Here is a 12,679-nt window from a genome sequence, read left to right as displayed (position 1 = left end):
GAAACAAATCTTTTTGATGCTTTTTTACCAACTTACCAAACCACCATTGTAAAAAGTATAGTTTTTACTCAGAGCATATTATCTCATCAACAATTCAAAGAAAAGACCATAGGATTTTCTATCAACTATAAAATTGTGACTGATCAAGCTTTCCCGGCGGATGGAGCTCATTAGCAACAAGTTTGAGGAGGACATAGTAGCATTATTCAAACATGTGCTTACTTCAACATACTTCTTATTTCAAGACCAATGGGAAGCCCTCTGTCTCCTATGGTGGTCAATTATTTTATGGAGGACTTTGAAGAAAAAGCACTACGGTCAGCCACTCTCAAACCCTCTTGTTTTCTGCGGTATGTGGATGATACATTTGTTGTGTGGCCACATGGACTTGATACTCTACCTACATTTCTTCAGCATCTGAATTCGCTCCATCTGAATATAAACTTCACAGTGGAAGTGGAAAAAGATGGTACTTTACCTTTACTTGATGTCTTGGTACGAAGGAAAGCAGATGGAACCTTGGGACACAGCGTCTACCGCAAGCCAACTCATACAGATCTATATCTGCAGGCCACAAGCTGCCATCATCCTGCACAATGCGGTAGTGCATTACGTATGTTAGTTCATAGAGCACATGTGGTATCTGATCCTCAGAGCCTGTCGAGTGAAATACATTTGAAGACAGTGTTCCAACAAAACGGTTATTCTGAGAGACAGATACGTAATACATTCAGGCCCAGGCAAGTTCAATCTATGGAGCAGAACAAAGATACGAAGACGACACCCACCACTTTGGCCTTTTTTCCATATTTTGGTGCCATGTCTTCAAGAATCAGAAGAGTTCTTGGAAGATACAGAATTAAGTGTGTTTTTCAACCACCTGCAAAACTGAGAAACTTGTTGGGTTCAGTTAAGGATGACCTTGGACTGAGGAAATGTGAGTACAAGGTTCCTTGTCAGTGTGGGGCAGCATATATAGGCCAGACATGCCGCACAGTACAAGAATGCTGCAATGAACATCAGTGTCATACACGCCTTCGTCAACCAGAAAAGTCGGCAATTGCGGAACACTGCCTGAATACAGGACATCGTATTATTTATGAAAAGGCAGAAGTTTTATCCCCGGAATTATCTTTCTGGGACTGCATCATTAAGGAAGCAATAAATATCTGTACAGCCGATAATCTCATCAACGAGGAATATGGGATTTCAGCTGAGCACAGCCTTGAACCCTGAATTGGCTGCTGTTAAATCATGAAGCAAAAATCAAGATTCTTTGATAACAGGCTCTTCATAACACTGGCCTAGTACGGCCATTGGTGAGTAATGTCTCGCCACTCTGTTGACAAAGGCAGTGTACAATGCACGCTCGGGAGAGTCGCTCTGCGGTTTTCGGCAGAGGGAGTTTGAATATGGCAAATCAATGCACATGCGCAATTTCCATGGCTGCGCATTCTTCGCACGCGTGTTCTAGAAACAGGGCGTCAGTGTGGGGATACCGTCAGTCGTACCTAGCCACGAGCAAGGTTGAACCGCCTGAAGATGTTGGACAGTTGCTCAGAGGAAATATTGTAGAATTTGCACAATGTGATCCGGCGGCAAACCCGTGAAGACATTTACAACTATAAAATTAATATTACGTTCAGTGGATTCAAACTGTTTCACTTTTTAACTGACCTAATCAAAAATCACCATTTTATTGTAGTATTTACAAAGTCTACCCTCAGCTGGCACAACAGTGACATAATGAATTGTTGCAGATTGATCTTTTCAAGGACAGTTCTGAATCAGATGCCCTGTAGCATGCATTCCACCGACCCCAAACCACTGTCATTTGTGACTTCAGTGGTGTTAAGTAAGAGTTCATTGGAGAGCAGGGTGGAGGGCTGTTGTGTTTTCTGATGAAAGCTGTTTCTGCCTTGGTGCCAGTGATGGCACCAAGGAGGAGGCCAGTTGAGGACCTGTAAGTAAACTGTCTGCGTGCTAGACACACTGGACCTACACCTGGAGTTGTGCTCCCGGTTATTCCACACACCCTGACTGCAAATTTGTACATCAGTCTGGTGATTCAACCTGTCATGCTGCAATTCATTAACAGCATTCCAAGGGGTTTTCACAAACAGGATAACCCTTGCCCATGTATCACTGTTGTAAGCCAAGATGTTCTACAGAGAGTCGACATGTTGCCTTGGTCTCCTGTTTCCTATCGAGCACATGTGGAACATCATTGGACAAAAACTCCAGCATCATCCACACACAGCATTAATCATCCCTGAATTGACAGACCAAGTGCAACAAAACGGAACTCCATCCCATGAACTTACATCATACATATGTAGCATGCAATTCCCTCCCTCCCTCCCTCCCTCCCTTTCTCCCTCTCTCTCTACACTGTAGATCACTTAATTATTCAAGTGTACTGAAAATGAATTTTATTAAGACAGTAAAAATGGTTCCTAATACTTCTCAGGGATATAAATGATTTTCAGTAAGGTAATTGCTCTCACAAATGTCAAATTCAAAGTAGTTAGCTTCATCCTCTAGCCTATATAAAAAGGATGTACTATAAGGGTTATAAAATATTCCTAAACTAAATTAATTTTTTTTAGCAACCTCACAGTGTTGTACAAAATATGTTTATCAGACATATACTGCTCATATTAATTATGTTGTAACCATAAATTATTATTATTATTGCTTTTCCTTCAATTACAATTCCTAATTTTTGTCAGATCTCAGTGCTTTAATTAATGAGATCAGTAGTTCCCAAGATTTAGACTTTGGTGTTAATTATTCATAATCAGCCACATCATTATAATCATCATTTTATCTGTAATATTCTACCTGTTTTAATCATTCTCTGTGCCATCCCTGCAACCTATTCAACCACAATCTACATACCACAAATATGTCAGATTATCAGCAAATATTTCAACAAGTCATGAACATAATCTTAGATCAGAACTTTACTTTATCAAATGACAATTAACTGACCATGGACATTTCTCTCAGCATATAACCATGAACAAAAATAATATAAATTATCCTCAAGTTAGCGTCAATGTAATTCGTATAGTTAGTGCTTGATGTATAAACAAAGATATTCCAGTACTCTGATCTTCCTGGAGGCATTTTTGAAATTCAGACTTCTTAAAAAGTTTGTTTTAGTAATTTTCTAAGCATTTTAAAAGTGTAAATACAACATTTGTTTTACATCCGTGAACCACAGTAAAAGTTCAGCTGTACCACATCTCAAACTCTGTGGTTCTGATTTTTGTTTTCATCAGAGGTACCAGTAAAGCATACCAGCACATACTGCCACAAATCAAATACTGCATGTAGACATATATATCACAAACATCATATTTCCTGTAGCCTTGTCATATTTTCACATGTGTCTCAAAATACATCATCACTGCATCAAATATGTGCATAGTGCCTAATCATCATCCTATTATCCTTAATCAAGTTATACTCTGTATACAATTCACATGCCTCACTCTTGACAAAGAAATACATTACGTTGCACTTGATTTTTCAAGCCTCTCATTATATTCATATTCATGTGACCTGGCAATTATCCTCCTGTAATAAGCTTTTCCTTTTAATGATAAATATAGATACACATTTGACATAGACATCAAAAGTAAACCTTATACTTTTACTTCACATCAATATCACTCACTTTAATTTTGGATCTTTTAGTATTTTCAAAAAATTAGATGCCGACTGTAACTACTCTGTGACAGAAGAATTTGTTTTCAGTTTTGCTTCCCACTGTCAGTTTAATAGCAGTTCATAGTTATTCGCCTTCTATTATTTCAAGATAGCAATCATACAACATAATAAAACTTCGTATTAATAAACTTGATTATGAATACATAGTTTGAGGAAAGCATAAATATTCTTTTAGTAGTTTCTTATATAGCAAGATTAGTCATACTACAGCAAAAATAAATTTATCTTTCAAAAATTTTCCTTTATGAACAGTAATTAAATATTACCTCCTTCAAAATTAGTGGCTGTTCTCCATTCTGTCATTTGCACTTTAAAATATTTTAAATTGCCATTGTTGCATCAACACTTTAAGCTATGACACCAGGAAGCATACTACATAATTTTTTATACAACATAGAAGGTGATAATAGAAGATATTTTGTAAAAGATGAACAGAAATGTCAGAGAAAACATGCAGTATGAAAGTGAAACTCTCTGAAATAATATTGCACGACCATTGAGGCAAAGGTTTGCTGTACCCATGTCACAAAAAGTCCCTGTGATCCACTGAGGGTATATGAATTTCATATGACAGTAAGAAAAAATATTTATGATTCACAGGGATCTGTCCCCCTTTATATTTCTCTATGCATCTGTTTAACATTTTTTTACCCAAGTATTATAACAAATGAGACATGGGGATTTCATATGACAGTAACAGCAAGAAAATTTTGTGATTTTCAGGGGTATATTTAGTTCTCACATAGTTAAATGTTGGCTTATCAGTTTTAGTTTTGTTCAAGTGTAATTTTGTTTGAATACAACAGGTCAGTTCAGAATGATGTTTCCATTTTAAGAGCACATGATAAATAGTTAAACAACTCTGAATATGTATATTTGTGTCATAGATGACAGGTTTCTAAATTTTCAGTTATAGACAGTATGATTTTCAAATTCTGAGAAAAGGTTTCCTTGTTTCCTGAAAAGTTATACATTTTTTTTTAAACAACAGAAATTAAATACATTATTAAACTTTTGCTTTAAGGATCATCTTTAGAACATTTGAATTCAGTAACATTATGAAGTCCAAATAATTTGCTGGATTTTTTATATATGATTTATATGCATTAGAATGTGAGTTCTCTTTAACTTCAAAAGGTCCTATGTAAATGTCAAAAAATTTCTTTAACTCTGTGGTCATTAATTTAGGTCTCTCCTGTGTTTAATCAAAACCAAATCCCATATTTGAAACTGAACTATTTTACCTTTTGCATCACACCTTCTTTTCCTTACTTCAGTCAGATTTTTCATTGTCTCCCTAACAGGTAGATATTTTTGTATCATGAGGTGTCATGACTTGGGAACAAGGTATTCAACATTTCCAGAAATGAAATTTGCAGATTTCAAATGGTGAAAACACAGTTGAAGAATGCTGTAAACCATTCATTATGTCCTCAAAACCATCAACATGTTCAGTCTAGTTAACATGATTTTTGCTACAGTAAGTTCTGTGGAGCATTTCTATTTTTCTCATATATTTTTCAGCTGAGTTACTTGAGGCATGGTAAACGGAAATCGAAATGTGTTCTATTTTTCAATCTTCTTCAAAAGTTTCTCATGATTTAGATGTAAATTGTGATCTGTTGTCAGGCAGAATAGCTCATGGCAAATCAACATTTGTTGAAAAGTCGTTTGTCATTTTAGAAATGATCTGTTTTCTTGTTGCTGTTTTTAGTGGATATACTTCAGTAAATTTGGAAAAAAAGGTCAGCTATAGATGAGATATAACAAACCTTCCTTTTGGTTTTGGTAACAGGCCATAAACATCAATGTCTGTAAGATCTAAATTTTTGTTTGGTAAAATGTTCTGCATGAATCTTCTCGAAGTTTGGTTACTCATCTTCATTTTCTGACAGTGATCACAGGTCTCCTTTTTCATTTTTCTGTCAAAATTATAAATATATGTTTTCCTGTGTTTTCTGTTTGCATCTTGTTGACTCACAGTGTCCAAAGCTTTCATGTATATAATTTATTAATGTGCTAATGTGTTCTTTAGGCTGGCATAGTTTCTAATTGTGTAAATCAGGTCTTGGTCTCCTAAATAGAATTCCTTTGTGTACTTTGTAGAATGATCAACTTTTTCTCCCACTTTTTTTCCTAAATAACTTTTAACTAGTCTCCAATTTTCATCATGGTTTTGATTCCTCTGAATATCATTACAAATTTTCAAAATATCTCTCTCATCTTTTACTCTCTTCGGGTACATATTTTGAATTCTGTCTCCCCTTCTCCACTAATATTTTCAGGACTGACTCCAACTGGTAGTGTAAAAAATGTCAGCTACAACATTTCTTCTCTCTGAATGTACCTGATTTCATGATCGAACTGTTTCAGAAATAAAACCCATTGGTTATTTGGATATGCATTCCTGAATGTAGATTTGTACTTAATGGTCTGAATATACAATTACTTCATACCCAAAACACAATTTTTAAATGTATTAAATGTCCAATGGACAGCAAGAACTTCCTTTTCTGTTACAGTGTACAATTTTTCATGCTTTTGTAATACACAACTGGCAAATGCAATTGAATGATATTTTAATTTCCCCTCAGTTTCTTATTCTTGGAAAAAATGTGCAGCCAAACCTGTGTCACTACTATCTGTCATTATACAAAAAGATAAGGTCTGAATAAATGTTGGCTTTGGTAAAGTTGTTTCTTTATTTCACTCCAAGTCCAATCCCAAGCTGAATTCTTCCATAACAAATCACATAAACAATTTCTGTTTAAAGCTTGAGTGCAAATAAATTTTCAATAAAATCCCGTGATACTTAAAAATCATTTTAGTTGCTTTTTGGTCTTAGGAACAGAAAGCTTTGTTTTGGCATCAATTTTGTCCTTATCAGATAAAATACGCCTTTCAGAAATAATGTCTCGGAAATTACAGTTTGTTAACCCTAAAGTGACACTTTTCCAATTTTACAGTCATTCCCTCCTCCCTTAATTTTGAACAAACTTCCTTCAAAAGGTCAAAATATTCTTCCCACATTCTACCAGTAATTAAAATGTCATCAACATACACTCTTAGTTTAGAAGAAACTTCATCGTCCAAAACAAAGTCCAATTCCCTAACAAATTCTGCTACTGACACATTCAACCCAAAAGGAACAACACAATACTGCTAACTTGTACTGCTGTAGAAAAATTTAGTATACTTTCCAGTCAGATTCAAGAGGAATTTGATGAAAGCCAGAAGCTAATTCCAGATTACTCATAAACTTTACACAATCTGATATATGCAGAAGCTTGTCCTTTTTTTCAGGAGGATCATTTTCTCTTAGTAAAGATTGATTAAGGTGCCTGGAATCAAGCACACATCTACCACCTCCATTTCTTTTTGACACAACTAATGTGTTGTGAGCATTTCTACTTCTTTCTGTTGTTCCCCATGTTGCCATTTCCTGTATCTCTCTCTCCCCTTCATTTCTTTTTGAAAAGTAAATACCATATTGTTTAAAAAATACTTGTGAGCTTTGAGATGAAGTTAGCACAGATAATTTTTAACCTCTGCCTGTTTTTTCACTAAACATAGCTTGGAATTCCCATAACATTTCCCTTAGTCGGTTTTTCTAGTTGACATTTAAATTTACAGCTTCACATACTTTACAGTTTATCTGTTTTCCAAAATCTGGTTCACTCTGAAATAAAAAAAAAGTCTTCACAAAGACATTGATTTTACACTATGCCTCCCTATACCTTTGACATGACTGCAGTTGTTGCCACAATTCAGAATATACAGATCAGTTTTCAAAATAATATTTTCTTAGGTTAGTAATTATTAAGTCATTTTCACCCCAACTAAAGTTTGCATCAACCTTTACACACAATGGGCAACGGCCTTGCCGCAGTGGATACACCGGTTCCCATCAGATCACTGAAGTTAAGTGCTGTCGGGTGTGGTCAGCACTTGGATGGGTGACCATCCGGGCCGCCATGCGCTGTTGATATTTTTTGGGGTGCACTCAGCCTCATGATGCCAACTGAGGAGCTACGTGACCAAATAGTAGCGGCTCCAATCAAAGAAAACCATCATAACGACTGGGAGAGTGGTGTGCTGACCATATGCCCCTCCTATCTGCATCCTCAGCTGAGGATGACATGGTGGTCGGATGGTCCTGATGGACCACTTGTGGCCTGAGGATGGAATGCTGCTTTTTTACACATAATCCATACAGAGAATGAAACTTTCTTCCAATTTTGATATCGTAAGACATCCTTGCTGAAAAGTTACATCTTCAATTTTGAAAGTCAGTAACACATGATTTTTTACTAATTTACTTTGTCTCCTAGTAGTTCCTCTGATTTGCACCTCAGCTATTGGCATTTCCACAAACTCTTTCCCATTTTCGGTAGTATCCCTAAATTTCTCTGGAATTCCACAGATAGCTCTACCTGTGGCAATTAAGCCTTTCCCTTGCCATTGATCTACTTTGACTTTGATGTAAGAACAACTTAATTGTTTTTCATCTTCCTTCCCTACAGAAATTTCATTCTACAAATAATTTCCTACACCTGTAAAATTGTACACAACAACAGCCACAACAACACGTAATGGCAGCGAAAACTCCTCCTATGTTTTGAGTAATCGAAAAACTGCATTGCCACGCGAACACAGGCAAAGAAGTAAGCCTATTTACTTCTCCAACAAAACAGGAAAATGTACCACAACTTCAAAACTCTGACATGTTGTATATTGTGTAGCATAACAGCTACTAAAACAAGAGGACAATAACATAATGTAAGTTAAAAATAAAAATAGAACCCACTGACGATAGCACAAAAGTGCTGAAACATGTATGGGTGAAACAAAAGAAAAAAGGTGTCTTGCATAAGGCGGAACTTCTCATCCCATTTTCTTAGCAAGCACGGTGACAATAAGAAGAACTACACCACAAGATGATCAAATGACTATTGGTTACACTCTTTTCACTTAATTTCATCTTTTCTTCCATCACCAGTTTGGGTATAGAGCTTTACTGATTCTTGTCAATTGTTAACAAAATAATTCTCTGTCCACATTATTTTCAAATTGATCCCATAAAAATCTTAATAAAATCTCCCCTTTACTTTCAAAACTAACACACAAATTTAAACTACACACATTATCTCTATCACAACATTCTTCAGTGACTATAGATTGATAAGTTTGGATTGTCAATACCTGGTTTTCAGACACAACTTCATTAATGACTATGTTTTCCCTGAATTTACTAACAAAAACATTATCATCTCTTAGTTTCAACATTCCATTATCATTTATTTCAATAAACATTCTGTGTTCGCCCTCAGAATCCTCAACACCTCTTTCATCCACAATATTATTTGTAACATCATTACTTTCACAAAAATTACCATCAACTTTGTTCCCTCTCTTGCCTCATCATTGCAACTTCTTGCAGCTCTGAACCAACATTTATAAGCATCATCCTCTATTCCAAACAACCCTCACCCACTCCTTCTTCCCCCCCCCCCCCCCCCCTTTCCCAGTTCAGATCCAAAACACTCACATTCAGCCCCGTTGTAAAAATCACTTACAGCCAATACACCCACATCTATATTTTCTGCATGTTTTTCAATACACTTATTTTGTGGTGTATTACTGTTCCACATGTTGTTGTTGCGGTCTTCAGTCCAAAGACTGAATTGACACAGCTCCCCATGCTATCCTGTGTTGTGTGAGCCTCTTCATCTCCGAATAACTACTGCAATCTACATCTTTCTGAATCTGCTTTCTGTATCCATCTCTTGGTCTCTCAGTATGACTTTTACCCCCACACTTCCCTTGAATACTAAATTGGTGATCCCTTGATGTCTCATGACATGTCCCATCAACCAATTTCGGTCAAGTTGTGCCACAAATTCTTTTTCTCCCCAGTTCTATTCAGTACTTCCTCATTAGTTACATGATCGACCCATCAGATCATCAGCATTCTTCTGCAGCACCACATTTCTTTTTATCTAAACTGTTTATTGTCCTTGCTTCACTTCCATACGTGGTTACACTCCAGACAAATAACTTCAGAAAAGACTTCCTAACACTTAAATCTAAATTTGATGCTAACAAATTTATCTTCTTCAGAAATGATTTCTTGCCATTGCCAGTCTACATTTTATGTCCTTTCTACTTTGGCCATCATCGGTTATTTTACTGCCCAAATAGCAAAACTTGTTTACTACTTTAAGTGTCTTGTTTCCTAATCTAATTGCCACAGCATCACCTGATTTAATATATCTACATTCCATTATCCTTGTTGTGCTTTTGTTGATGTTCATCTTATATCCTCCTTTCAAGATACTGTCCATTCCGTTCAACTGCTCTTCTAAGTTCTTTACTGTCTCTGAAGAATTACAGTGGCATTGGCAGTCCTCAGAGCTTTTATTTCTTCTCCCTGACCCCCCTGCGGGTTCGGGGGTCAGAATAGGCCCGCGGTATTCCTGCCTGTCGTAAGAGGCGACTAAAAGGAGTCTCAAACGTTTCGGCCTTAATGTGATGGTCCCCTACGGGGTTTGACCCCTATCTTTCAAAATTTTCTGTTAGTGCATACCATTTGGGGAAGGACGCCTTACGTGGTGTATTATATATCCGTCTTGCCCTAAGATCTGCCACAACCAATATTGTCATGGAGTTGGCCTTACACCATGCTTCCAACACTCAGCTGCTGTGTGTTCCGGGCAGCATACATGCCCTCCATTATGAACTTCCATCTTTGCCCTCCTGACACATATGGATATTCGACACCCGACAAACAGCATGGTAGCCAGTCCGTTGTGGTGGGGTCGTCGTGTACCCTCTTGGTGGTAGCTCCCTGACTACACAGGGATCGCACTGCTGATGCCTGAGCTGCTACCTCCCCTTGTATGCCGAGGAGTAGATGCCTATCCCTCTGGGGCATCGGGACTCCCGGCAAAGGCCATCCTGCCAAGTGGCCTTTGCTGTGGTTGGGTGGCACCCGTGGGGAGAGCCCCTGGTTGGAGTGGGTGGCATCAGGGCAGATGACCCGCAGTGAAGCGTGGTACATCATCTCTCGCTGGTGGGCCTCCACCAGCAGTCTCTAAGCGATCGAGGTCTAACCTCAACGGCAAGAAATACGAACCACGTTCATTTCCCTCCCTGGCCACTCCATGGGAGGAACGTATGGCAAAAGAAGGCAGTGAAGAATAGTCACCCCGGTTCCTTGTGTGTTCGCGAGTTGATGGGGACTCGTTTATGTCAACCAAGCCCCAGTTTTTTGTGGAGCATTTAGAGGACAAGTTCAGGGAGGTGGAGGGCTTGTCCAAAATGCGCTCTGGTTCAGTACTCATCAAAACAGCATCCTCTGCCCAGTCACGGAGGTTGCTCAATTGTGACAAGTTGGGGGATGTTTCCGTTAGCATCACGCCGCATAAGAGTCTCAACATGGTCCAGGGTATTATATTCCACAGGGATCTTCTTCTGCAGTCCGACGATGAACTACGTGCCAACCTAGAACGATGAGGTGTTCACTTCATCCGGCGCGTCCATCGGGGTTCGAGGGATAATCAGGTAGCCACCGGTGCCTTCATCTTGGCCTTCGAAGGTGATGTTTTACCCGAAAAGGTCAAGGTGATGGTTTACCGTTGTGATGTGAAGCCCTATATCCCTCCTCCGATGCGGTGTTTTAAATGCTGGAAGTTAGGGCACATGTCATCTCACTGCACTTCCGGCATCACATGTCGAGATTGTGGACGTCCTTCGCATCCCAATACTCCATGTGCTCCGCCTCCCATCTGTGTTAACTGCAGAGGACACCATTCCCCCTGCTCCCCAGACTGTCGGATCTTCCAGAAGGAAAGGAAGATAATGGAATATAAGACCCTGGACCGCCTGACCTACACCGAGGCAAGGCGGAAATATGAGCGGCTACATCCTGTGCCCATGATGTCTACCTATGCCGCTGCTGCAACACCGGTTCGAACCTCTACAGTGTCATCACCTACAGTTCGATCTCAGCTCTGTCAGAATTCACCGGCTCCCTTGGTTGTGGGGGGCCCTTCCCTCCCTGTTGCTCCTGCTCCATCTACTTCAGGAGCAACACCACCCCAACCACCGGGGACATCTGTTCCCCCTTCCCAGCCGGAGAAGCGTGAGCCTTCTTCGGCTCCTCTCGCCCGGAAGGGGTCCCTTGGGGCCCTCCCATCCCAGGCTTTGCCCAGTGCCAAAGCGGACACCCGCAAGTCTCTCAAACAACCACCGGTCGCTGGTCGTAGGGCGTCACTGTCGTCTTCAGTCCCTGAGACTGACCCAGTGAGGCCCTCCCAGCCAGAACCACCTAAGGCACAGCGCGCAAAGCAGTCCAAGAAGAAGGCTCCCAAGCATCCTGACATTGCGGTGGCACCTGTCCCACCGCAACCTTCTCACTCTGCGTCCAAAGATGAGGTGGAGATTCTGGCGTCCGCTGAGGACCTGGATCTCGCCAGTCCCTCGGACGCCATGGATGGCTGTTGTACTGGTGGTGACTCAGTAGCAGGAGGCGTAATCTGCCTCCCCAGTCTTTTCACGCCTTTCCCATCCATGGACAATACCATCCTCCAGTGGAACTGCAGCGGTTTCTTCCACCATCTAGCTTAGCTCCGACAACTTATCAGCCTTCACCCTCTCTTCTGCATTGCACTTCAGGTAACTTGGTTTCCAGCAATGCGAACCCCCGCCCTCCGTGGATACCGGGGTTATTATAAGAATCGAGCAGCTTATGAAAGGGTGTCTGGTGGCGTCTGCATCTATGTCCTTTCACAGCGAGTCTGTCCCTCTACAACGGCTTTAGAGGCTGTCGCTGTTAGGGTGTGGACGCCACAGGCTATTACCGTCTGCAGTCTTTACCTTCCACCGGATGGTGATGTCGCGCAGCATGAGCTGGCTGCGCTGCTGGCTCAATTGCCGCCAC

The 12,679-nt window shown here is 39.8% G+C and overlaps 1 protein-coding gene and 1 pseudogene across 3 annotated transcripts in view; both read left to right on the top strand.

Moving 5' to 3' along the window:
- The window catches only part of LOC126473461 (uncharacterized), a 265,016-nt gene that overhangs the window by 102,856 nt on the left and 149,481 nt on the right, over window positions 1–12,679 (top strand). The window lies entirely within an intron of this gene.
- LOC126476199 (5S ribosomal RNA) lies at window positions 7,609–7,726 on the top strand (annotated as a pseudogene).

This window comes from Schistocerca serialis, chromosome 4, assembly GCF_023864345.2.
Source record: "Schistocerca serialis cubense isolate TAMUIC-IGC-003099 chromosome 4, iqSchSeri2.2, whole genome shotgun sequence".
Classification (NCBI taxonomy): Eukaryota; Metazoa; Arthropoda; class Insecta; order Orthoptera; family Acrididae; genus Schistocerca; species Schistocerca serialis.
This window is presented reverse-complemented; position numbering and strand designations above follow the sequence as displayed.